The sequence below is a fragment of the Bubalus bubalis genome, chromosome 24 (genome assembly GCF_019923935.1).
Source record: "Bubalus bubalis isolate 160015118507 breed Murrah chromosome 24, NDDB_SH_1, whole genome shotgun sequence".
Taxonomy (NCBI): Eukaryota; Metazoa; Chordata; class Mammalia; order Artiodactyla; family Bovidae; genus Bubalus; species Bubalus bubalis.
In genome coordinates, this window is record NC_059180.1 from 30,067,384 (window position 1) to 30,094,510 (window position 27,127).

Consider the following 27,127-nt stretch of genomic DNA (forward strand, 5'->3'; position numbering starts at 1 on the left):
GAGCCGAAGGATGGTATATCAGAATTACGCGGAATAGAGAAAATGCCTGTTGTCGGTAAAGACAGGGATTAGAAATGGCATTGCCTCCAGGAGATCTGAATGCAGTGCAAACTCTCTTACCTGGCATGGGCCAGGGCTGGGGAGTTCCAGCCAACTGCATATTCTTGTTGATGGAAAAGGCTCACTTCCAAATGTTCTCTAGGTTTGCATTCACTGGTTCCAGTTTAATCAGTGCTGAAAATGATGTGGAAATCCACTGTCTTCTTGCCTGGTGTGTGGGAAGAGCAATTGAATCACTGCTTTCCTCTGAAGCAGATTTGAGCTGATTGGCTTGGAGTAGCCCTAACACCATCTTCTGAGTGGAAGCTTGTCTGGGTGAGAGGATTTCACGGTATTTGCTGTTTGCAGAACTTCAGTTGTTTACAAACAAGGCTGATTATAATACATCCTGAGGCTGGAGAGGCTATGAGCTCATGCTGGGGCTGGGAAGGGGGGGGTCAGGGACACTTCACCACTTGTGTATTTCTTGGGGTGACTCCAATTTCTCAACACCTCCAATTTTGTCTTTCCCCATTCCTTCCTCCCTCCCTCTCCCTGTTGCCGTCAGCCTGAACTTTTATTACTTTCTCTAATGAAACACACTCTATCTCACCTTGATGCGTTTGAAACAGCTGTTTCTTCTAGATGGAACAATTCTACCCTCCTTAACATCCTTCCTTCCACAAACCATCTGTGCTAAAACAGGACTCTTCCGGTCTCAGACTAAACCTCACTCCCTCAGGGAAGTCATTCCTGGCTCCTCCATCCTCTAAGATTAGGTGATATCCACTGCATCTTTCCTTCCCACTTCCAGGCATCTCTTCTAGATTGGACACTCTGGGAGAGGAGGGTCACACCAACCTGTTCAGCTTTGTATTCCCATTGACTGGAACAATGCTAAGCACACATTGAAGCTAGAGTAAGTATCTGCTAAGTGAACAGCTTTTTCTGGTCTTCTTTTCTTCTTTTTGAATTTTTTTATTGAAATCTAGTTGATTGACAATGTTGTGTTAGTTTCAGTTGTACAGTAAAGTGATTCATATTGTATATATATATATATGTATATATATATATATGCATGCATATATGTGTGTGTGTGTGTGTACACCCTGCCAGGCTTCTCTGTCCATGGGATTCTCCAGACAAAAATAAAATGGAGTGGGTTCCATGCCCTCCTCTATGGGATCTTCCCAACTCAGGAACTGAACCTGTGTCTCCTGCATTGCAGGCAGATTCAATGAGCCACCAAGAAAGCCTGGTGGGCTGCAGTCCTTGGGGTCGCTAAGAGTGGGACACGACTGAGCGACTTCACTTTCACTTTTCACTTTCATGCATTGGAGAAGGAAAGGGCAACCCACTCCAGTGTTCTTGCCTGGAGAATCCCAGGGATCGTGGAGCCTGATGGGCTGCCGTCTATGGGGTTGCACAGAGTCGGACACGACTGAAGCGACTTAGCAGCAGCAGCATATATATATATACACATATATATATTTCAAAATTCTTTTCCATTATAGATTATTATAAGATATTGAGTATAGTTCTCTGTGCTATACAGTAGGATATTGTTATGTATTTTATATGTAGTAGTGTGTGTATTTTAATTCCAAACTTTTATTTTATCCCTCCCCTGCCTTTCCCCATTGGCAATCATAAATTTGTTTTCTATGACTGTGAGTCTGCTTTGTAAATAAGTTAATTTGTATCATCTTTTTAGATTCCACACTTAAGTTATATCTTGTGACATTTGGGTTCTCTGTATGAGTTCCTTCACTTAGTGTGATAATCTCTAGGTCTACCCTTGTTGCGTGCTGCAATTCATGGGGTCGCAAAGAGTCAGACATGACTGAGCAACTGAACTGAACTGACCCTTGTTGCTGCAAATGGCATTATTTCATTATTTTTTGTGGCTAAGTAATAGTCCTATATATATATATATATATACACACACACACATATATGCATGTATCTACTTCTTTATCCATTCATCTGTTGATGGACATCTATGTTGCTTCCATATCTTGACTATTGTAAATAGTGCTGCTATGAACATAGGGGTGCATGAACCTTTTGAATTACAGTTTTGTCTGGATATATGCCAGTAGTGGGATCACTGAATCATATGGGAGCTCTATTTTTCGTTTTTTAAGGAGTCCCCATACTGTTCTCCCTAGCTTTTGTATCACATTGTTATCAACGATGGGAAGCTTACAATAGAGCTCAGTAAACATTCACAAGATAAAATAGAATGCCTAGAGCAAGGTTAATTGAGCTCTGGCTCATGTGCCAAATCCAGCCAGCTATGTGGTTTTACTGAAATGCAGTAATGTCTACTTGGTTATGGATCCTCTATGGCTGATTGCAGAAAAGGCAATGGCACGCCACTCCAGTACTCTTGCTTGGAAAATCCCATGGACAGAGGAGCCTGGTGGGCTGCAGTCCATGGGGTCGCTAAGAGTTGGACACGACTGTGTGACTTCACTTTCACTTTTCACTTTCATGCATTGAAGAAGGAAATGGCAACCCGCTCCGGTGTTCTTGCCTGGAGAATCCCAGGGATGGTGGAGCCTGATGGGCTGCCGTCTATGGGGTCACACAGAGTCGGACACAACTGAAGCAACTTAGCAGCAGCAGTAGCAGTGTGGCTGATTGTGTATCACAACAGCAAAGCAGAGTGATTGCAATAACGACTGCACAGCCCACCAAGCCAAGAATAGTTTGTATAATATCTGGCCAACTACAGGTCTAGATTCTTTCCTTTCAAGCCCAAGAAGAGATATAAGTAATTAACCACTTCAAAATACCTCCTCGCCTTTTTGATTTTTCATTCTCTGCTTATAGCCACATTTAAAGCTAAGCAAAGTCGCTTCAGCTGTGTCCAACTTTGTGCAACCCCATAGACAGCAGCCCACCAGGCTCCCCCATCCCTGGGATTCTCCAGGCAAGAACACTGGAGTGGGTTGACATTTCCTTCTCCAATGCGTGGAAGTGAAAAGTCAAAGTGAAGTCGCTCAGTCGTTTCGACCCTCAGCAACCCCATGGACTGCAGCCTTCCAGGCTCCTCCATCCATGGGATTTTCCAGGCAAGAGTACTGGAGTGGGGTGCCATTGCCTTCTCCAGCCACATTTAGTTTTCCCATTAATCTTTAAACTGCAGAGTTCCACACATTATACACTAAAAATGCCTAAGGTTTAAGAATTTAAAATGTTTAGGGGAAAAAATAATTGTGTCTTGGGCCAAAAGTCATTAAAAAACATTTCTAGGTTTAAAATTTTTTCCTTTCTCTGCTGCTTCTCCGCCTAATTAAATCTTACCAACTTCCAGAGCACGGATCAAGTTTCCCGTTTTCAGGAGGCCCTGCTGTTCCCTCCAGCTCTCAGAATGTTTATTTTCCTTGGAGGTTATTCCTATAAAACTTAATGCGTGAGCCATTTCTTTGGGGCTCCCTGGTGACAGCTTTCATATTGTCTTATGGCATCATTTAATGTATATTAATTTTATTTTCCCAATTAGATGCTAACCCCCCAAGAGTGAGGTCATTAAGTACCAAACTTGAACTAAAAATGTTATCAAGTTTAATTCGCTCTTTCATAATCCAGTTTGTTCAAATGGGCTTATATAAGATCGAAAAGTCACATTTCACTAGTTTTGCTTCAACTACTCACAAGGAACCAGCCAGTCTCTATAGAGTGTCCTTAGTTTATGTCTGGGAATCTCCCCAGGGTTGTCTCATTTGTGCTCATTAACCAGGCTGTTGACTTGACCACTGTGTGATAATGTAAAATGTTCTTTCTCTCCTGCTCTGCCCTGAGCTGTTTATTCTGCCCCTTGGGTGGGCTAATGGTATCCTAGTGTGACATGACAAGCATTGAGTCCCCTGTGTGCCCAAAGCTAGACTGTGACTTGCAGGACTTAAGATGCTCAAGCCATAGTGTATTGTTATCAAGTCAAGCAGAAGGTGAATAAAATCACCCCACCCATGTGCTGCTTTGCCCAGAGAACATCTCTGCTTGGTCCCCCATCATTAGAGCTCCTGCAGCTTCTCTTCTCTCCAGGTACCCAGGCGGGAGTCTCCGGATCTGGTTGGGTGACCCAAACAGACTTCTTGCTATACACATTATTTCCTCTGTGCTAATGAATCTCTGAAGGCTGGAGTCCCATCACCAAGAACCCCACTTTCTGGTATCTATGCCCTTAAGTTGTCTCATCCCACCGTGAAATGGGGCTGCTGCTGCTGCTGCTGCTAAGTCGCTTCAGTCGTGTCCAATTCTATGTGACGCTATAGACAGCAGCCCACCAGGCTCCACCATCCCCTTGTGTAACTCATAGAATGTACCAGAAGTGATGCCATGTGACTTCTAAACCTAGGTTCTAAGAGGCTTTGCTGCGTCCATCTTGGTCTTGTTGAACACTTGCTCTGGGGGACGTCAGCTATTGTATATCTAGGTTGAGTATCCTGACACCATCACATTGTGAGGAAACCCAACCTGGTCACACGCAGAAGAGCAGTGCTAGTCCACCCCTGAAATATTTCAGCCATCTCAGCCCAGATACCAGGCATGTGAGTGAGGCAGACATCTTTGACAGTCCAGCAGATGCCACAAGGTAATGAATTGAAGACCCAGAAATACATCCCAGTTGAGGGTCCATCATCTCTAGTCATTCAAACATGCGTAGGTCAACCACTGAAACAGCAAATTAGAAATGCCTAGACAAGCCATATTCTCAGAGATGAATATAACAGGATTTCAGGGGAGGGCCTCCCCTCTCAAACTTGTCAGGTATCTATTGGATGGATGAAGGAGGAAAGGAAGGAAAAAAAGGAAGGATTCAAAGAAGGAAGGGGAAGAGGAACAAAATAAGAGGTTCATGGTTTCAGCAAGAAAAATATAAGATGGCACTTATGAAGGGTATCATTTGGCAAAAACCTTCCCAAGTGATTTTCAAAGTTCTGCCAGCTTCACCACACCAGTGCTTCAAGCATCCTCTGCTTGACTCCAGTGTTAAGTAGATAAGTCATAATGACCATGTCAATAGGGTAAACTTACCCTCCCTCCTTGCTTTGCTCTTTGGAGTTAATCTGCCCATTGTCCCCACTCAGGGAATCTGTGATGGGCTGTTCTTTGTAGGTTGTCTTTGTAGGTGGTACCTAAGTTCAGTCACTCAGTCATGTCCGACTCTTTGTGACCCCATGGACTGCAGCATGCCAGGCCTCCCTGTCCATCACCAACTCCTGGAGTTTACTCAAACTCATGTCCATTGAGTCGGTGATGCCATCCAACCATCTCATCCTCCGTTGTCCCCTTCTCTTCTTGCCTTCAATCTTACCCAGAATCAGGGTCTTTTCTCATGAGTCAGTTTTTCACATCAAGTGACCAAAGTATTGGAGTTTCAGATTCAGCATCAGTCTTTTCAATGAATATTGAGGACTGATTTGTACCTACACAGACAGAAATCTGTGATGGTGACATCTGCCCAATGCATGTGATGCCCATGACCGAGCCATTCAGTCAAGCTTCTTCTGGTTTATGAACAAGTAACACAGTAGTGGTTAACAGGTCTATAGGGACCAAGAGCATAGACTTGTAGAAAGAAATGAAGACACCATGCTCAGTCGTGTCCAACTCTTTGTGACTCCAGGGACTGTAGCCCATGAGGCTTCTCTATCCATGGGATTATCCCAGCAAGAATACTGGAGTGGGTTGCCATTTCCTCCTCCAGGAAGACTCCATGACAGGAACCCAATTATTAATGAGAGAGAAAGTGAATTCACCAAACAAGTAGCTATTCACTCAGTCTTGCTGCTGTTTCTGCTCGTTTCCAATCCAGTTCTTAGGAGCAACTCCCTTGTCCTTTTGTGTACAGTTAGTCTCTGATTTTCTCTTTTTTAACTTAAAACCTTCCAAATAACACAAGGGACAAGAAGGGAATGTTGGCTTCCATTTTCACTTTATAAGTGCTTCCATCTCTGAATTCCTTCAAGTGACAAAACATATCATAAAACATGAAACATATACCATTCTCTCCTTCGGGTGCCAACCATCCTTCAACACATTGTCACGAATCCTGCACTGATATTAACAGTCCTCTAACATCCTGAAAATGTCTGCATCCATTCACGTCTTCTCCGGTTGCTCCAGAGTGATGGGAGCAGTGATTTATTCAAAAGGAGCCTTCAGCAAGAAAAAAGGTATAGCCTGCGTGATTTTCTCTGTGGCTGCCCTAAATTTTTGATAAGCAGGCTTTCTCCATCTCAGTTACCATTGGATTTTGATTTAAACATTTCTTCTGGAGATAACTTAAAGGAACTTACCCAAATTTCTTAGGTTTCTGGGTAGTTTTCACAGGAATTAATGTGTGAATCAAAGTCCTCCTGGGTGATCCAGCCTCTCAGAGGCTATGTCACATGATAGTTAAGCTGTGGACCCTGGAGGCTGGTTGCCTTGGTTTGAGTATATGCTCTATTGTTTTTCTGCTGTATGGTCTAGGGTGAGGCACTTAAGCGTTTCAGTCTTGTTTTACTTTCTAAGGATGGAATAACAACTGCATTCACTTTGTGATGTTGAAAGAATTAAATAAATAAATGCATAAAAATTTGAGACTCTAAGTAAGCCTATGATAAAGTGCCAGGTACTGTTATTATTTATAAAGCTTTCTGACGGCTACTGTCTAGCTTGTTTCCTAACTGTGTGAATTTTTTGTTTAACTTTTTGAGATTTTATTCATGTATATTATATGTACAAAAGAGTGCCAAGGTCATAACAGCACAGCTCAATGGATTTTCACAAACTGATCATAGTCATGTGAACAGCCCCAGAGCAAAAACAGACATCACTAGGACCCAAGAAGCTTCCCTGCTCCCCCCATCCCCTAGTCACTACTTCCCGAAGAGAACTGCACTTCTGATTTCTATGCCATTGATTAGTTTTGCCTGTTTTTGAATTTTATGTCATCTTCCAGTACGTACCCTTTGGGGTCTGATTTATTTTGCTCAATATTATATTTGTGTGAGTCACCCATACTTTTGCATGTATAATATGCTGAATGTGTACTATCCCACCCTATGAATACATTAGGGTTTATTTGTCTGTTCTACTGCTGATCGGAATTTGGGTAGCTTCCAGTTTGGGGAGGTTATGGAGAGTGTTACAAACATTCTTGAACATTTCTTTGGGTGGACATACATACGCATTACTGTTGGCAATGAAATGAGTGGTCATGGAGAATGGATACATGTGTAGATTTTTTAAATTTACTTCTGGCTGCGTTGCGTCTTCATTGCTGTGTGCAGGCTCATAGTGGTGGCTTCTCGAGCTGTGGAGCACAGGCTCTAGGGCATGTGGGCTCGTTGTGGCATGTGGACTTAGTTTTTCCACAGCATGTGGGATCTTCCCAGACCAGGGATCAAACCTGTGTCCCCTGCACTGGCAGGTGGACTCTTAACCACTGGACCACCAGGGAAGTCCAATAAATGTGGTTTTAATAGACAACGCCAACAGTTTTTCAAAGCCATGGTGCCACTTTACATGCCCACCCCTTGTATATGAGAGCTCTTTGTTCTCTTCATTTCTGCCACTAGCATTTTCTGTCTTTTCCATTTTAACCATTTTGGTAGGTGTGTTGGGTTTGCTTTTGAAAATCTGTCTAGCAAAGAACAGTGAGAAGAATGCTACAGTAAAAAAAAAAAAAAAAAAAAAAAAAAGAAAATAAATTAAATTTGAGCCCCTAACTCGAATTTACCAAATCTACTTCCTAGATGTGTGACATGGTGAGTCATTTTACTTCTCTAAGCCTATTTCCCTGAGTTTAAAATGAGGCTAATAATATCCCCAGGGAATTCAAAGCCCTTGTTTCAAGGAATGCTGTGTGGGCATTTGTGAACACCTACTCCATCCTGTTTTCAAGTCCATTTTCTCCCTGGATGCTAGAACTTACTCATCTGCCAGTGCTATATACCAATAACACATTGTAATCATTAGGTCGAGGTAGTAATTTCTGTGGTTGAAAAGTCAGGGCTTAATGGGTCGTGCTGCTCTCTCTACAGGACTTTTGCATGCAAGATTACAACACGGAGAGGTAGTGGAGGCTTTGTTTTCATCCTATTTACTAAATTAAGAAGTGAAGACAGAACCTGGGGATAGCTTAAAACTGTACACATATTTTAGGACACCCAACTCTATCTCATGTGGTGATCAAGTGGCATATCTCAGCCATGAGAAAGTCAAATTTAACTCATGGGGGAAAAGCCATAAAAAGGACTTACCAAGATAATCCTTAAATGATAGGACTTGGAAAGAAGAGATTAATCTGGCCACAGAAATCCCCTATTGGCTCTGCAGTTGCCTTTACTTCTTAGCTGTTGCTACATTTCCAAGATGACTTCTGACAATGTAATAAAATGGCCCAGGTTTAGCTTAGGGACATCTTGCTTTCTCTTCTGCTTAATCTCCCATTAAAGATATACTCATAGATACCCAGAATAGCAACTGGCTGATTCAGATATCTGGTAGACCAATTTCTCCACAGCTGTATACATGCAGACACCTCAAAGCAGGGGTGCATAGTTAATCAGAATCTCATCATCAAAGAGCCTTTCATTCATTCTAAAAGCCAGTGTCTTTAATATTTTCAAGAGAGAAATCCTTGTTTTGAGAGCCTGGTGAAGAGCCTCAGAAACAGTTCCATCTGCTTGTTACAAATACTAAAATCGGTGACAAGAGTGATAAATTGCTTGCTGCTGGGGCTTCTAAGTCGCTTCAGTTGTGTCCGACTCTGTGCGACCCCATAGATGGCTACACAAGGTTAATTTTAGTGGCAGGTTTTATTTGTTCAAATTTCCTGATTTTCAATCATTGAATTTTCTTCAAATTCCATAAAGAAATTTGGAGGTGAGCACAGAACTGATGGTGTGGATCTTAACTGTGATTATGTGGGGGTTTCTTTCTGCATCCTTTGGAGTCAGATTTTCCTTTGTGAGAACTTCCCTGAGTTTTCACTTGATCCAGATGAAATCAATCCCTCCTTTTTCTGTGTGCCTAGGGTAATTTTGCATATTTCTCGACTATACCATTTCACTCATTCATTTATTATTTGTTTATTCATGTGTGTATGTATGACTGCATTCCCCAAGAACATCACATTTTATTAGATTTGTTATTTAGTCAGGTACCTGACTTTAGGCAGCTATCAGATTGCATAATGGCTTGCATAATGGCTATCACAGTGAGAGAAATATACAGAGACAGAGAAAAAAGACGGGAGGAGGGAGAAAGAGAATATAGTGTAGGGGAAAGAAGAGAAAAGAAAGAAAAGAGAGAGGAGAGAATTTAGGAGATGTTATGGACATCTGCTGATATTGCCTACTGAGCATCTCTATCCCCTTCTTCCAGCTCTAGAATCAACATTTTCATCTGGGAAACCAGACCTCTCTACTCTCACCCAGCCTGTGGACCTCATGTGGGGCTGACCTCACAGTCCCCTACTCTAGGGATGCGCACACAAAGCAGCTTGGTTCATTCTTTGACCATAATCATGGGCAAATGTGACCAAGTCAGACTGGTGTCACTCAATTCTGGGAATTTTATGAGAACTACTAAAAGGAGAAGCTCTCTTTTCACGAGTTTCAAGGGAGTGTGTCTGGGTCTATCAGAAGCAATTTTGTCAGCATGAGGGGAAAAATCTTCCAAAGAACAAAACTTATTCAGATAGAAGCAGAGATGAAAACAGATTCCTGATGCTGTGATTTGAACCCCTGACTCCAGCTGTGCCTGAAGCTGGATTATTTTATGAATCTAGTCATCTGAGCCAATACATTTCCATTTTCTGGCTGAAACCAGTTTGAGGTAGGTTTCTTTCATCTGTCTATAATCAATAGAACTCCAATTAACATGAGTTATAGAAGGAGAAAAGAGAAAAAAGTAAGGAAAAATAAGAGGACAGGCTTTGGGTACCTTTGGGTTCTCCTTCTAGGTCCTCTCCACCGATTGAATATTCATGGTCTAACCCAATAACAGGAAGCAACAGTTAGAACTGGACATGGAATAACAGACTGGTTCCAAATAGGAATAAGAGTACGTCAAGGCTGTATATTGTCACCCTGCTTATTTAACTTACTTATATGCAGAGTACATCATGAGAAATGCTGGGTTGGAGGAAGCACAAGCTGGAATCAAGATTTCCAGGAGAAATATCAATAACCTCAGATATGCAGATGACACCACCCTTATGGCAGAAAGTGAAAAAGAACTAAAGAGCCTCTTGATGAAAGTGAAAGAGGAGAGTGAAAAAGTTGGCTTAAAGCTCAGCATTCAGAAAACTAAGATCATGGCATCCAGTCCCATCATTTCATGGCAAATAGATGGGGAAAGAGTGGCAACAGTGGCTGACTTTATTTTTAGGGGCTCCAAAATAACTGCAGATGATGATTGCAGCCATGAAATTAAAAGATGCTTACTCCCTGGAGGGAAAGTTATGACCAACCTGCTTCTGCTGCTGCTAAGTCACTTTAGTCGTGTCCAACTCGGTGCGACCCCATAGACGGCATCCGACCAGGCTCCTCAGTCCCTGGGATTCTCCAGGCAAGAACATAGGAGTGGGTTGCCATCTCCTTCTCCAATGCATGAAAGTGAAAAATGAAAGTGAAGTTGCTCAGTCATGTCTGACTCTTCGCGACCCCATGGACTGCAGCCTACCAGGCTCCTCTGCCCATGGAATTTTCCAGGCAAGAGTACTGGAGTGGGTTGCCATTGCCTTCTCTGATGACCAACCTAGACAGCATATTAAAAAGCAGAGACATTACTTTGTCAACAAAGGCCTGTCTAGTCAAGGCTATGGTTTTTCCAGTGGTCATGCATGGATGTGAGAGTTGGACTGTGAAGAAAGCTGAGCACCGAAGAACTGATGCTTTTGAACTGTGGTGTTGGAGAAGATTCTTGAGAGTCCCTTGGACTGCAAGGAGATCCATCCTAAAGGAGATGGTAGACACCTGGGTGTTCATTGGAAGGGCTGATGTTAAAGCTGAAACTCCAATACTTTGGCCACCTGATGAGAAGAGCTGACTCATTTGAAAAGACCTTGATGCTGGGAAAGATTGAGAGCAGGAGGAGAAGGGGATGACAGGATGAGATGGTTGGATGGCATCACCAATTCTATGGACATGGGTTTGTGTGGACTCTGGGAGTTGGTGATAGACAGGGAGGCCTGGCATGCTGTGGTTCATGGGGTCTCAAAGAGTCGGGCACATCTGAGCGACTGAACTGAACTGAACTGAACCCAATAACCAGCTTGTGAATGAACTTTCTTGTTAGGTGGGAGGGAAAGGCCATGCCTGGGCAGACCCATGTTGGAGGTGTGTTTGGACAACGGCCTCCTCAGCCTTCTGCAATTTATTCTACCTACCACTCTAGTTAGGCTTCCTAGGTGGCGCTAGAGGTAAAAGATTCACCTGCCAATGCAGGTGATCCAAGGGACTGGGTTTTGATTCCTAGATTGGGAAGATCCCCTGGAGGAGGAAAGGGTAACACACTCCAGTATTCTTGCCTGGAGAATTCCATGGACAGAAGAGCCTGGCAGGCTACAGTCCATGGGGTCACATATAATCAGACATGACTGAGTGACTAATACACACACCTCTCCAGTTAGGAATGACATAACCACGGGTACATCATTCCTTTCATTTTATATAGTGAGTCTAACAGAGGAGCCTGGTGGACTACAGTCCATGGGGTTGCAAAAGAGTCAGACATGACTTAGCAACTAAACAACAGACCATAAAACAAGGATTTGGCCTATATTGTCAAAGCCCCTTCTATCTCTGACACCCCAGGTGCCTCACCTGGTTCTCCTGAAGCTCCAAACCAGTCTCATCCCCAGAGGTCTCTCTGAATCCCATGATGGGGCATCTAGGGTGAACAACCATCTCAGGTTTCCCAGGACTTAGGGGGGATCAGGGGACACAGGACTTTTAGTTCTGAAACCCAGAACATCCCAGGAAATTGGGACAAGTTTGGCTCCCCAGACTGACACATTCCCATTAGCTGCTGCAGCCCAAGGGTAAGGCTCCCTCTAACAGATCAGACATTGAAGAGCCTAAAATGATGGTGACCTGTCTCCAAGAATTTCAGAACTTTGCAACAATGAGTTGTAAAACTCCTTGTATAAAAACATTGTTTAATTGTTAAGTCTCATAATGATAAAAGTCAAACATGTTATTTATAGAAATGTAGATAGAAATAATGGGGGATTCCCAGGTGGCTTCTATGGTAAAAAAAAAAAAAAAAAAAAAACAAAACCTACCTGCCAATGCAGGAGACTCTGGAGACCCGGGTTTGCTCCCTGGGTCAGGAAGATCCTCTGGAGGAGGAAATGGCAACCCACTCCAGTATTCTTGCCTGGAGAATTCCACGGACAGAGGAGCCTGCCGGGCTGCAGTCCATGAGGTCACAGAGTCAGACACAACTGAGTGACTGAGCACACGGGCACAGACAGAAATAACAGGTTAAGTAGGTTGATAGATAGACAGACAGACAGACAGACAAGGGATATGCCCGTATTTGCCTTACTTTTCCTTCATCCATCTTACTTTTTGGAATTCAGATCACTGTCAAGCCATCCTTGCTGATGCAGAAACAAAAACAGCCTAGGGATGGCAGAGCAACAAGAGAGGAGGGTCCTGGATCCCTGAATGACCTTGTAGAGCAGAGAGGCTATGCTTGCCTGGATTGCTTTCCTTGCATCTCATCTTTTTTATGTTTAAGTTATTACTGTTCTGGGCTGTTGATACACACAGGTAAACTAACTAATTCACACATATCTCATCTGGCCATTGCTGGAGCTGTTTCTGAAGAGAAGTTAAGAACTCTGCCCTTGACCACATACCTGGTTAGTGGCTGAGATTCTAGTAGAGTTTAGGCCTGACTCACATACAATTTGGGCTTCTAATCTCCAGGCTTAACTGTCATTCTCACTTTTGCTTTTATGCAGCGCCTTCCAGCTTCCCAAGTGTTCCATGATTATTACTCAGTTAAGGAGGCAGGAATTATTACTGTAGTTATTAGCCAGATCACTTAGGTATTTGACTAAAATCATCCAGTGACTTAGAGATGGAGCTAGGATAAAAGTCCTAGTCTTTGAAACTTTGCAATGTTGCCTGTTTTACGTGACTTTATCCATCAGGCTCTCTTGGAAGCACCAGACTCCACCAGCCTCTCCTAATATTTTTTAGTTACTCTAAGCCATTCATTCAGATATTAAATTCAAGAATACTAATGACAGCTATTTTCTTTGAATTAAGGTATATTTGACAGGGGAAAATTAATTTGTTAGACATAAATGAAGTTATGGTCAATTTCAGTCTCCCCTCCCACAGAGAGTAGTATCTTTTTCACTAGGTTTATTCAGAATTTTTATTAGTATCAATGAAATGGAGTTTAAACACTCTCTCTTTGAGCAAACAAATGATCTAATTCAGCCACAACTTGTCAGGCTTTGTTTATTGAGATTTAACAGCAGTACCTAATTCTTATCATCAATTTAGCATCCTTGAAACAGTCAGCTTCGTTCCCCAGTGCTCGACTTTCTGACAAACACTCTATTTTTCTTGCATATTTTCTGAACTGTAGGTTCTAATTCTATGTTCCAGTTAATTAGCACCGTCTGTAATTTTAGACAACCCGTATCTGTTAAGGCACCCAAAATTCCATCTTTGTTTCCAAAGGTGGCTGTTTGTTGTGCCAGAAGGTACTTAGCTGCCGAAATAAATAGATGACGTATCACTTATAAAAAGTGCTGTTGCCTCATTGGGCAGATGTCTGGTGGTGATGGTACCTAAATATAGCATGCCGATTTTAGGGCAAAGATGTAATTTTAAAAAGTAATCATAAAACTATTGATTGGAACGATATCACTCATTTCCTGTTCACTGCAATTAAAGAAACCTTCATCCTTACCAGGCTTAGGAATTTTTAACCCTTGAAAACTAGAACCCCCATGAACAGATTTCACACCAAAAAACTAAAAGGGATGGTTAGATAGCATCACAGACTCAATGGGCATGAAACTGAGCAAACTCCAGAAGATAGTGAAGGACAGGGAAGCCTGGTGTGCTGCAGTCCATAAGGTCGAAAACAGTCAGACACAACTTCAAGTCTGAAAAGCAACAACAACCCAGAGGGAGAAAAGTATGAGTCAAAGACTTTTTTCTGCCCTTTATTCCAGCAATGAAAACACATTCAGGAGGGAAAAAAGGAGGTGCTGTGGGAAGTACTATCTTAAATAATAATAAAGCTCCTAAAAATATAATCCGGAGAAGGCTATGGCACCCCACTCCAGTACTCTTGCCTGGAAAATCCTATGGATGGAGGAGCTTCGTGGGCTGCAGTCCATGGGGTCGCGAAGAGTCGGACACAACTGAGTGACTTCACTTTCCCTTTTCACTTTCATGCATTGGATAAAGCAATGGCAACTCACTCCAGTGTTCTTGCCTGGAGAATCCCAGGGACGGGGGAGCCTGGTGGTCTGCCATCTATGGGGTCGCACAGAGTCGGACACAACTGAAGCGACTTAGCAGCAACAGCAAAATATAATCATTGTTACCATATTTCAAACTTCATCATGTGCCAGACATTGTGATAAGCACATTATTTATATTGTGGGTTCATTCAGTTCTTGGTGTGCCTGTCATCAGAGCAAGATATATTCAATGTGAAGAACACAAAACTTACATTTTAGGGTCCCCTCCCTCATATGGACCATTTCTAAGGCCCAAGCAACGTGTTTCCATCATCACATATTGCTTTGAAAATTTGTAAAAGTAAAATGTTTGACTGGCAGTGGCTTAAGGCTGTGAATTCTTTCTCCTGGGGCTTGTCCTTTATTACATATTCCATCGTGGTTGGTGCTGGAGAGGCTGAGAGCACTTGGGGATTTGGGATTCAGCCACAGTAACACATCAGGGTAGGGTTTTGTGGGATATATTTATGTGTTTCTCACTCATTTCCGTGAATAGTTAAGTTACTCTACCCGGGAGTGACTTATCCCTATGGTTTCCAGGAACACTCCCACCGCCACTGCGCTGACTCATATGATATCTTGATCCAAAACTGCAGGGGCAGAGGTGGTACTTCAATGGGGCCAGAAGAAATGCAGGTACCAGAGGAGAATTTAGGTTGGGAGTTTACGGAGTCAGAAGCTAGTCTATGGGAAATTATTCTAAAGCTTATAACTCATATATGAAACAAATTCATTAGAGCTTTCCCCAAATTTAGTGACAATACAAATTTACATGACATTACTAAAACAGTGAGTTGTGCAGCTGAAACAAAATTTTCTAAACAATCAATAGTCATATAGTATTTTATCAACCATGCTAGAAAAAGTTAAAGGGACTTCCCTGGTGGTCCAGTGACTAAGACTCCGAGGTCCCAATGCAGGAGGCCTGGGTTAAATCCCTGGTCAGGGATCCCACATTCTGCAAACAAGACCTGGCACAGCCAAATAAATAGTTTTGAAAAGAGAAAGTTAGAATTCTTTATTCTCTTTATAGAAAGTATCTTTATAAAATTATTGTCTTATGAAGACAGAGTAAGCAGCAATAGCATAGAGGATAAAAATATTATAGAGATTTATTAGTCTCTTACTGGTAAAAACTATTATCTTTAAAAATTTGGTGATGTGGGCATTTATCATCTTTTAAAATTTGAAATCTGCTGTGGCTTCCTTTTTAATTCTAAATTAACATTTATTTCTGTACCTAATTTTCATAGTTTGGATTTTGCTTTCTTTTAAAGAGTGTATACAACACAGAATTACTTGCAGATCCCATAAAATGTAAAACTGGCTAAGCAGTAGAGAGATTTATTTCTCATATGATAAAACGTCTAGAGAAAAATGTTTCAGAGAAAGTAGATTCAGCACATAGACACTGTCAGGGCTCTGTATGAGTTTTCTGTGAGTTTCTTGCTTTTCCCCTCATGACTGCAAGATGCTGTAGCACCAAGCATCATAGAGTCATTAATGTCTAAAACTATGAAGAAAGGAAGATGGGCTCACTCTTTTCTCCATTCTCTTTCTTCTTGTTAGGGAGGGAAGTCTTTCCCCAGCATTCTCCAGCAAGTTTCCCTTTGGACTGCATGATCCAGAAATGATTGCATGGCCTAACCTGAATGGACTAGGATTATTATGATCACTCTAAAAGTCAAAATTCATCCCCTGGGACAAGATACCTTGCCTTGAGTACCTAAATGAAACAATACTCTATTTTCAACAAAGATGGGATGACTGTTGGTTAGGCAACAGCACAATAGCATCTCACAGTCTCACAATAGCATCACTGTCTCCTTTCTGTCCCCTTACATAAACAAGTTAAGGCTTAGTGATGTAAAGTGTTGTGTTTCCAGAGTCATGCACTGGAAGTCGTGAAGTTAGAAAGCCCATATGTGTTTAACTCTGGGACTCAACTGATATCTTATACTATGTCATGTAGCCTTCCCAACCCACAACGCCACTGGTACACACTACACGCTGTAGAACTTTGGGGAGCATGGGAGTAAGGAGTATAGGGCAGCAGAACTTTGAGACTCAGAAAGTCTCAAAGGGTCAAAGAGGGAGAGGGGCCTCTGTTCTGAGTCCAGGGATCAAATTTCAATAGGGACCATTAAAGGTACCCAAGATACATTTTGTTGTTTTTTGAGTGAAGAAGGGCATTTCAGGTAATGGAGATGACATAAAGAAAATAATAGTGGAACATGACTGGATTAAGGGTAAAGAAAGACTGTGTTTGAATCAGAAATCTACCATTTTCAAGATCTGTTATTTCCCCTTGCAATATCTTATATTTTCAGAGGGGGATAGTTTGATGGGGGTCAAAGAAAAATCAGAGGAACCATCAGCTTCATGCCCCTTTTCCTTCACAGGATAGGAAACTGAGGCCCATAATAGTAAATTAGTGACTTGCCCCCAAATCCCAACCACTTATTAGCAAAGCCTTCATCTACAAATTCGAGTTACTTGTTATTCAGTCTATCTTTTAGACCCTGAACTGGGAAGGCATCATTCTGTACTCAGTTCCTTATACAACCTACTCAGATCATTTAATGCTAATAACATGCTTCTTTCCTTGTCTGTATGTCTATGATGACACTTATCAGCACCATCTAACACTGTGATTAAGTAATGCTTTTGAATTACTGTCTCCATTTCCAATAGGGTGTTTGGGAGATGTCAAACCCAATAGAGATCATGAATAATATTCCACATGAGATTAATATGATTGCTATCAAGGGTGCATTCCACAGGGTACCTCTCATTTCTGGTCAATTACACATCCATTCATTCATTCCACAAGATATACCACACATCAAATATGCTGCTCCAAACTCAGTTTATAATTGTTCAGTTCAGTTCAGTTCAGTTGCTTAGTTGAGTCCGACTCTTTGCAACCACGTGGACTGCAGCACGCCAGGCTTCCCTGTCCATCACCAACTCCCGGAGCCTACTCAAACTCATGTCCATCGTGTTGGTGATGCCATCCAAATATCTCATCCTCTGTTGTCCCCTTCTCCTCCCGCCTTCAATCTTTCCCAGGATCAGTGTCTTTTCCAATGAGTCCATTCTTCGCATTGGGTGACCAAAGTATTGGAACTTAAGCTTCAGCCATGGTCCTTCCAATGAATATTCAGGGTTGATTTCCTTTAGGATAAATTCATTAAGAAGATTAAAGAAATGAAAGCGGGTAAAGCGCTCAGAAGAATAATTGGAGCATAGGCGCCCAATAAATTCTCTTTAAACTTTGGAAGATCCAGCAATATGTTTATTACTCTGACAACTTACAGCAGTGTTTCCCCAAGTGTGGCCAAACTCTCTAGGTCTGAACCTAGAAATATGCCTTTTAGTGCACTCCCGAAGTGACGTGGACATAGGCTTATGTTGGAGAATCACCAGCTTACCTGCTAAGAGATGTTGGGTAAATTTATTTGGTTCACAGCAATTTCCTCCTTTGGTTCTCAATCAATTAAGTCCATGTCAAGAAGAGAGGGTGCACATCCAGTGCCTTCTAGTCTGTGTCCTTCAATAGCTGGTCATTTGGGGTCATGTGATCTGCATGAAATGGAAACAGGCAAGCTGATGTGTTTAGACATGGAGTGAGGATTTTCAGAATGAATTTTTCAGTTGTCATCTAGTTGAGTCACCATTGCGGGGACCCTGGCAGCAACTGTCCCCCTTACTGGAGAAAGACACCACTGGGAGGCCAAGGAGAGCCATGGCTGCCCTGCCCCCCATCCCCACTGAGAGTTGGTGGGTGGTATCTGAATGTGCCTCCCACCCATGATCACACTGGGGCTTCCCAGGTGGCACCAGTGGTAAAGAGCCCACCTGCCAAAGCAGGATACATAAGAGACTCAGGTTTGATCCTGGGATCAGGAAGATCCCCTGGAGGAGGGCATGGCCATCCACTCCAGCATTCTTGCCTAGAGAATCCCATGAACAGAGGAGCCTGGAGGGCTACAGTCCATAGGGTTGCAAAGAGTCAGACATGAATGAAGCGACTTAACATGCATGATCACACTTGGTCTTTCTGAAAAGAAAAATAGTGACTTTATGTTATAATGATTTGACTCTGCCAAAAATCCAGAAATAGCAAACTTGACGTAACCAAATCAATAAACAGCATTTAGTAAGATGTACTAAATAACAGTATTTAATATGTTCTTACAGACAAGAACAGTTCGTGAATGGGGAACTTTCAGACTTAAAAAGGATATGAAGCTCAGGGGCATGACTTTACAGGACGGCTTATAAAGTGACAATGAGGAAGTTGTTTAACCTTTAGAGTCATTGCTTATTACAATGAAGATTTCCAGGCATCAGGAGATTGGTTAAAAGTGACTATCTTATTCTCTCACCATAGTGAAGGTGTGGTTTAAGGGTAGAAACTTCCAGCTAGTAGATAAATAAGTCCTGGATATCAAAAACATAGCATAGTGTTTACACGCAATAATATTGTAATATAAATATCAAAATGGCTAAGAGACTAGAACTTAATTAGGCTCAGAATGCTTATTTCTAGAAATGATAATTATGTGTTGTGATAGAGGTGTTAGCTAAATCTACAGTGATCATTATATTGTGCTATGTAAATGTATCAAATTAACGGGTAATATGCCTTAAACTTATACAATGTTATTATGTCAAATATATTTCAATAAAGAAATAAATTTAATAGACTCACAGACATAGAAAACAAACTTATGGTTACCAAAGAGAAAAGGCAAGGGGAGGGACAAACTAGGAGTTTGGGATTAATAGATACACACTCTCCTCATTTCTGTTCTGGAAAACCATGGCTACCCCCAGCTGGCCTTTTATGGAGCACTGAGGTATTGAAGAACTCCTATGGGAGGCCAGAAAGCCACACTCCTGATAGGAGCCAGAAGCAACAGAGCCAGGAGTGATGTGGCAATTTGACCAGGATGTTAGTGATGAGACCATCAGTGGGCTGGTCTTTGAGCATGTGTGAAGCATGGCTGGGGCCTCACAAATAGCCAAGGGAGATGATGGGGAAGGAGAAGGCCATGTAGTTCTTTGCTGGAGACAAAGGGTCATGGCAATTTAAGTGTTTGTGCCAATTTGGCTCCATGTGTGGGTAAGCCAGGTGAAACCTGGATCATTTTGGATATATCTGTGCATGTTGCTGCACTAGACTGTGAACACCTAGAAGGAAGGACTCGGGTCTTGCATGATTTTTAATCCCAGCATCAGGTGCACAAAACTGGGGCTTAATCAATACTTGCTAAATGCCCTGAGGAACTCCATTTATTAATCAATTCATTCATTCATTTATTTAACAAATAATCAGTGAATATAATATTGTCCAGGCACTGTGTTAGAGCTGGGTTAACATTGGTGAATAAACCACATTGTTAGCTGCCCTTGTGAAGCCTGTAACCTAGTGAGGGATGGACAAGCACATAAAATTAATATATAATTGAAAAAATTATGAAAAATGCTAAATGTGGAATATAGGGAGAAGGATAAAGGGAGAAGGAAGATGCCTGAAGATCGAGTACCAGGAAAACCCCCTTTGAGGATTGATGTTTAAGTCAAGAATTCTTGAAGGATGGAAACATGGAAGGTGGAAGAGCCTTCTCAGCAGCCATCACAGCATGCGCAAAGGCCCCGAGGCAAGAATTAATGGAGTGGCACATGATTTATGGACATGAAGTAGAGCAGACTCCAGGAGATGGTGAAAGACAGGGAAGCCTGGCATGCTGCAGTTCATGGGGTCGCAAAGAGTCAGATACGACTTGGTTACTGAACAACAACGACACAAGATTTATAAGAAATATAACCCACACCCTGGATTGCTGCTCACTGAATAGCCCTACCATATTTAAGCAACAGAAATCCTGAAATAAGAGTCAAGTCTGTCTGAGACAAACCAAGTTCTGTTGTGAGCCCTCGGGATTGCTTTAGCTTGTGCTCCTTTACAAAAGGAGAGTCATCCATTTGGAAAATCCAGGCACTGCAGGGTTTGAGTTTCTAGGAGACGTTAGCATCTCAGGGCTCAACCTAAAATCTCGTCTTGTAGGTTTCTAATTTGTTACTCTTTCCCCGATCGTGGAAGATGAAAGCATGAGTCATGCGATTTAGAATGTGTCAATGTCACATTTCAGGGCCACGTTCCAAATAGAAAGGAATATATTTTTTTTTCGTGAAGAAAAAGTTCTAGCTCTGCTGTTACTATTTATGTGACCCTGAACCTCTTACCTCAACTTCCCACACCTGGTTGCTTCCTTGCCAAAACAGTCTTTGTGAGCCCCTTGATGTTTATGAGAACTGGCTCAGTTTTGTGCAGTAGGAAAGCATTTCTTGAGCACCTAACAGTCAGTCACTCATTTGACAAATGCATTGATTCCCTCTCTGTACGTATTAAGCACTGCGTGAAACTCTGGAGATACAACAGAGTAAAACAGGAGCATCCCAGCTGCCAAGAGCTCATGGTCTACCAGGAAAGACAGGCTTAAAGAACAGCAGATGTGAATTTCAGCCCAAAATGTTAGCACTATATATAAAACAGGTAAACAGCAAGGATTACTGTATGCCACAAACATCTTGAAATACAGAAAATAATGGAAAAGAATCTAAAGAATTTTTTGGAAAAAAAAAATACACACACACACATATACACACATATATATTGTTGCTGTTTTTTTGTTGCTAAGTTGTGTCTTTTGCAACTCCATGGGCTGTGGCCTGCCAGGCTTCTCTGTCCAGGGAATTTCCCAGGCAAAGATACTGGAGTGGCTTGCCATTTCCTTCTCCAGGAGATCTTCCCTACCCAGGGACTGAGCTCGCATCTTCTGCTTGGCAGGCAGATTCTTTAGCACTGAGCCACTAGGGAAGCCCTATATATATAATCACTTTGCTGTACACTTGAAACTAACACAATATTGCAAATCAACTATACTCCAGTCAAATTATTTTTTTAAAGTGAGGTTGCAAGAAATAGCAAAGATATTTATTGTCTGTAAACCAAGTGAAGGCTCATTTCAAGCCCCAATTGTGTCTGGTTGGCAGGTAATTCAGTCTTGGACATCACCTGGCTCAGTCTCTTAACGTGGGACTTTGCAGAGGACTTTGATTTCATCCTGTGAGACTTCTAGCAGAGAACTTATGCTCAGCCCAGATTCCTGACCCCAGGAAATGGTGAGATGATAAATTTGTATTGTTTTAAGCCCTTGGATTAGTGGTGGTTTTGCAGCAGTAGAACAAGAATACAGAGGGTCTCCCATCCTTCCCTACATCTCTCCTGGTTTCTGTGAGTGTCCTTGTGTGTGAGCCTTCACGGTTCCTGTTGTGGTTTCCATGACACCTGAGACCAGTCTTACTGACCAGCAACCCAGACATTGTGATCCAATGTCTTTGGTGCACCAGACTTCCAAGTCCTTGTGCCAAGTATCCATGCCCACTGTCCATCCTCGCTCTGGGGGACTCTCTTGTCTCAAAGCTAGACCCCAAAGTCAAGCTCCTCTCTTCCTGTTCCCCTGCTGGGATGATGCCAGAAATGGCTTAGAATTTCATAAGATGCAGGGGGGGAAATAAAACAAACCCAGATTCTTACTTTGCTTTAAAATGACATGGAGAATCATCACAGAACACTGAGTTAGAGGGGTGGGATGGGGGAGGGAGGCCCAAGGGGGAGGGGATATGTGTATACATACAGCTGATTCACTTTGTTGTGCAGCAGAAACCAACACAACCTTGTAAACAATTATGTGCTCAGTCGCTCAGTTGTGGCCGGCTCTTTGTGACCCCATGGACTGTAACCCACCAGGCTCCTCAGCCCATGGAATTCTCCAGGTAAGAATACTGGAGTAGGTAGCCATTTCCTTCTCCAGTAAAGCAATTATATTCCAATAATAAAATAAATTCACAAACAAAAATTGACACAGAAGAAGGGGTCCTATAGACAACTTGGGATTAGTATGGGGAACTGGGGGAAGTTTGGAAAGCAAAGTGTGGCTATTTCTCCTTTGTTCTTATCGTTCTGCAGAAGTGGCAATGGAACACCAATGTCTTCATATATTTTCCCATCAAACTAATGATGACATTGTACCGTTTCAAGTGCTGTAATAGGAGAAGAACATGGTACAACAGGAGCATATACCAGGGGCCGTTGGCATTTTCTAGCAAGTCTAATAGAAGATTGTTGGGTTGCACCCAGCAGTCTGCAAGCCCTGTACTTAGCCAGCTTTAGGATGGAAGAAAGAGCTCAGAGTCAGTGACAGAGACATCGATGGTTTAATGAATGGGGGGATCTTACAAGCAAGTTCCTGGAGCGATACCCCACCATGTGTGGCAGATGGTAGGTGGGACATGGCAGGAGGTTACCGGTTATAGAGGGAATTGACGTCAGATTGGCTCATCCGTTACCAGGGAAACAAGCAGAGGGGCACACTGCTCACCACCCCTTTGATAAGCTATCATGGTTGAGATGTTCTAATCTGAAGATTGGAACAATCACTAGCTGGGGCAGAGGCACGTATGTAGGAAGGTCAGTCGTGAGTAGGGTGTAGATGAAGCAGGCATTGGTCAAGCAGGGGATGTACAGAGAGCAAGAGAACAGCCATCTTAGGGGCCTGATCATACAGAAACTTACTGGTGGAAGTGGAATTTAGTGTGAGAGCCAAAGAATGAAGAATTAACCAAGTGAAAGGGTAGTGGGATTTGGAGGGGGGAGGGGGGTGGAAGGAGACAATATGTTATTAACTCAAAGCCAGTCAAGACATGGCACAGTTAAAGAATTAAAGAGCAGAGCACGTGCTGGAGAGAAGGGGATGACGCTGGGGGATAAGTCTGGGTAGATAAGAAAGGCTCAGCCAGGGAAAGCCGTACAAACCCAGTTAACAACATTTCTGTATCAGTCAGCTTTTGCTGTTGTAATTCTGCCTAACAAAAACCTCCCAAACTACGTGGGCTACTTAAAAAAAGAGCATTTCAGTTTTGCTTATGGGTCTCTGGAGAGGCAGTTGTGTTTCTGGGCTGGACTAGAATCAGCTAGGTTTGAATCTAGGTTGGGCAGTGGGTTGACTCCACCTGCTTCCTCCTTCTCTTTGGACCAATGGCTAAGTGAGGCATGTTTTTCTCACGGTAGATGGCAGATATGCAACAAGGTGAGAGGAAGCATGTAATGTTTCTTAGGGTCTCAGCTGCGAACTGGCACAATGGGAGTTCCATTCAAGTTCCATTGGCCGGTCACCTGGCCAGGGCAGGAAAGGTCACTTTGCCCACAGAGGAAGAGACACACTACAGAGGCCCATGGAAAAGGGCAGGGAGGTGCGATTTCTAATTCAGGGAGGGAAGAGAGAAGTGGGAACAGTAGCCCAACTTGTGATCTTAGGGGTAATAGAAACCCATGCCAGGGTTTCAAGGAGAGCTATAAATAAAATGATCAGATGAGCAAAATGTTATGCCAATGTGAACAGCCACCATTCTCAAGAGTCCTGAGGGGTAAAGCACTTCCTCCATGGATCTTGATCCTACTTGGTCACCTGAGCCTCAAAGCTGGCCTATCTGTTCTCAGAGATTCATACAACCTTTAATGAACTGTTGCCCCTTTCCTCAGCTGTGGTCCTTAATAGGACTAACCCAGGATTTGAACCCAGGTCTCCTGCTTTGCAAGTGCATTCTTTACCATCTGAGCCACCAGGGAAGCCCCAACAATACACCAGAGTGGATGTCCAACACAGTCCCCTTCTGCCGTCTTCTGTCCCAAATCCCTGGAAATGGCCAAAATAATATGACTAAAAGGGAAAACAAATGATCAATGGAAAACATCAGTTTAATTCAGTTCAGTTCAGTTCAGTTCAGTTCAGTTGCTCAGTCGTGTCCGACTCTTTGTGACCCCATGAATCGCAGCACGCCAGGCCTCCCTGTCCATCACCAACTCCTGGAGTTCACTCAGACTCACGTCCATCAAGTCAGTGAACATAACATCAATGAAAAACAAGAGAGGGACATTAGTGGACCAGAAACAATGAGAAATCACTACAAGCAAGTAAACAGGATGTGACTGAAAGAAGGAAAATTGGTGAGAAGCTTGGGGACAGGACTGGTTACAGGCTTTGCAGGGCCCAGTGCAAAGTGAAGATGCTGGGCCCAGGTTAAGAAATGATTCAGGATTTCAAGATGGTGACACCAGAGAACTCAAATAAGCCCATAGCCCTTCTACGTGTACAGTCCATTGAGAAGAAGAAAGATTCCATTAAGGTGACTAGTCAGTTGACCTTAATATAGAGAGGATCCTAAGTTATCCAACTGGGCCCAGTGTAATCACGCAAGCCTCATGAGACTCTAAGTAGACAAACCACCAAGCTAAGCTGCACATAACCTTCTGAAAGATGGAAGGTATGAGATAATAAATCTATATTGTTAAAAAAAAAAAAAAGAAGAAGAAGAAGATTCCTTTTCTTTCCTGGCAAGGGCTCAGCCAATGAAAAGCCATGGACACTGCATAGGCCACATGCCCATGAAGCTGGCCGGCTAAGGGCAGCAGGTATCATGTGCAGGATGGGGCCGAGAGCAACAATCATGGGGATTGGTTTGAAGTCAGATTTACAACCAGGGCAGGATTCCCACGTGGTGCCGTGGTAAACAATCTGCCTGCCAGTGCAGGAGACACAGGAGATGCAGGTTCGATCCCTGGGTTGGGAAGATCCCCTGGAGGAGGAAATGGCAACCTACTTCAGTGTTCTTGCCAGGATAATCCCATGGACAGAGGAGCCTGGCAGGCTATGGGGTGGTAAAGAGTTGGACACAACTGAGCGACTGAGCACGCATTACAACCAGAGCAGTTGATGAGTTTAGCACGTGTCTTCTGCCAGGCCTGAAACCCTCCACTTGTTCCCACCAGGTGAAGGGTTGGTTCTTCTGGCCTGGACTGCTGTCATAGTAACCACTCACTGGGTGGCTTAGACAACAGAGACGCACTGTCTCCTAACTCCGGAAGCCAGAAATCAGGAACTGTGGTGTCTGCAGGGCTGGTTCCTCCTGGAGGTGGTGAGAGAAGTCAGTCCCATGCCTCTTCCCTAGCTTCTGGTGGTCTGGTGGCAATCTTTGGTGTTCCTTGGTGTGTTGAGGCATTGCCCTGATCTCTGCCTTCAGCTTCACTTGATGTACTGCCCAGGTACATGTCTGCATCCAAAGTCCCACTTTTCATAAGACACCACTCATACTGGATTAAGGGGAGGGTCCATCCTTCTCCAGTAGGACCTCATTTTAAATAATTACATCTGCCATGACCCTATTTCTAAACATCATATTCTGCTCAATATTTTGTAATAATCTATAAAAGACTCTGAAAAAGAGTATATATAGATATATAGACAAAACTGAGTTATATTGCAGTACACATGAAACTAACACAACATAGTGAATCAACTATAGTTCCATTAAAAAAAATAAAGTCACATTCTAAAGCACTGGAGGTTAGCTATATGTCCAATGACAAATGAATGGAAAATGAAGATGTAATACATATATACAATGGAATACTACTTAGTCATAATCAGTAACAAAACTGGGTCCATGTGGATGGACCTAGAGTCTCTCATACAGAGTGAAGTAAGTCAGAAAGAGAAAAAACAAATACTACATACTAATGCAAATATATGGAATCTAGAAAAATAGTGCTGCTGCTGCTGCTGCTGCTAAGTTGCTTCAGTCGTGTCCGACTCTGTGCGACCCCAATAGATGGCAGCCCACCAGGCTCCCCTATCCCTGGGAGTCTCCAGGCAAGAACACTGGAGTGGGTTGCCATTTCCTTCTCCAATGCATGAAAGTGAAAAGTGAAAGTGAAGTCACTCAGTCGTGTCTGACTCTTAGCGACCCCAGGGACTGCAGCCTACCAGGCTCCTCCATCCATGGGATTTTCCAGGCAAGAGTACTGGAGTGGGGTGCCATTGCCTGCGCAGATGAACCTATTTCCAGGGCAGGAATAAAGACGCAGGTATACAGAACAAACATATGGACCCAGGGGGAAGGAGAGGGTGGAACAAATTGGGAGAGTATGACTGACATATACACACTACCATGTGTAAAAAGGTAGTGTAAAAGGGCTCTTGTGGGAGCTCAGCTGTGTAAGCTCCTGTATAAAAGGTAGTGTAAGAGGGCTTCCTGTGGAAGCTCCTGTATAGAAGGGCTTCCCTGGTGGCTCAGCTGGTAAAGAATCTGCCTGCCATGCGGGAGATCTGGGTTCGATCCCTGGGTTGGGAAGATCCCCTGGAGAAGGGAACGGCTACCCACTCCAGTATTCTGGTCTGGAGAATCCCATGGACTGTATAAGAGTCAGACACGACTGAGCGACTTTTACGTTCACTTCATGTGTGAAATAGATAGCTAGTGGGAAGCTGCTGTATAGTACCGGGGACTCAGCTGAGTGCTCTGTGGTGACCTAGACAGATGGGGTGGGGGGGTGGGAAGGAGGTCCAAGAGGCAAGGGATATATGTATACAGAGAGCTGATTCACTTCACTGTACTAGAAACTAACACAACATTGTAAAGCAATTATACTCTAATGATAAAATAAAAATTAAA

The 27,127-nt window shown here is 43.0% G+C and overlaps 1 long non-coding RNA gene across 4 annotated transcripts in view; it reads left to right on the forward strand.

The window, feature by feature from the left end:
• Positions 1-427: 427 nt before the first annotated feature.
• The window catches only part of LOC123331561, a 113,497-nt gene continuing 86,797 nt past the window's right edge, over positions 428-27,127 (forward strand). The window contains exons 1-2 of one of the 4 annotated variants that reach the window (XR_006548262.2): positions 428-958; positions 21,611-21,739. This is a non-coding gene — a long non-coding RNA (uncharacterized LOC123331561). The remainder of the gene's footprint in view (positions 959-21,610; positions 21,740-27,127) is intronic. The other 3 variants (XR_006548261.2, XR_006548263.2, XR_006548264.2) reach the window with 3 other exon arrangements.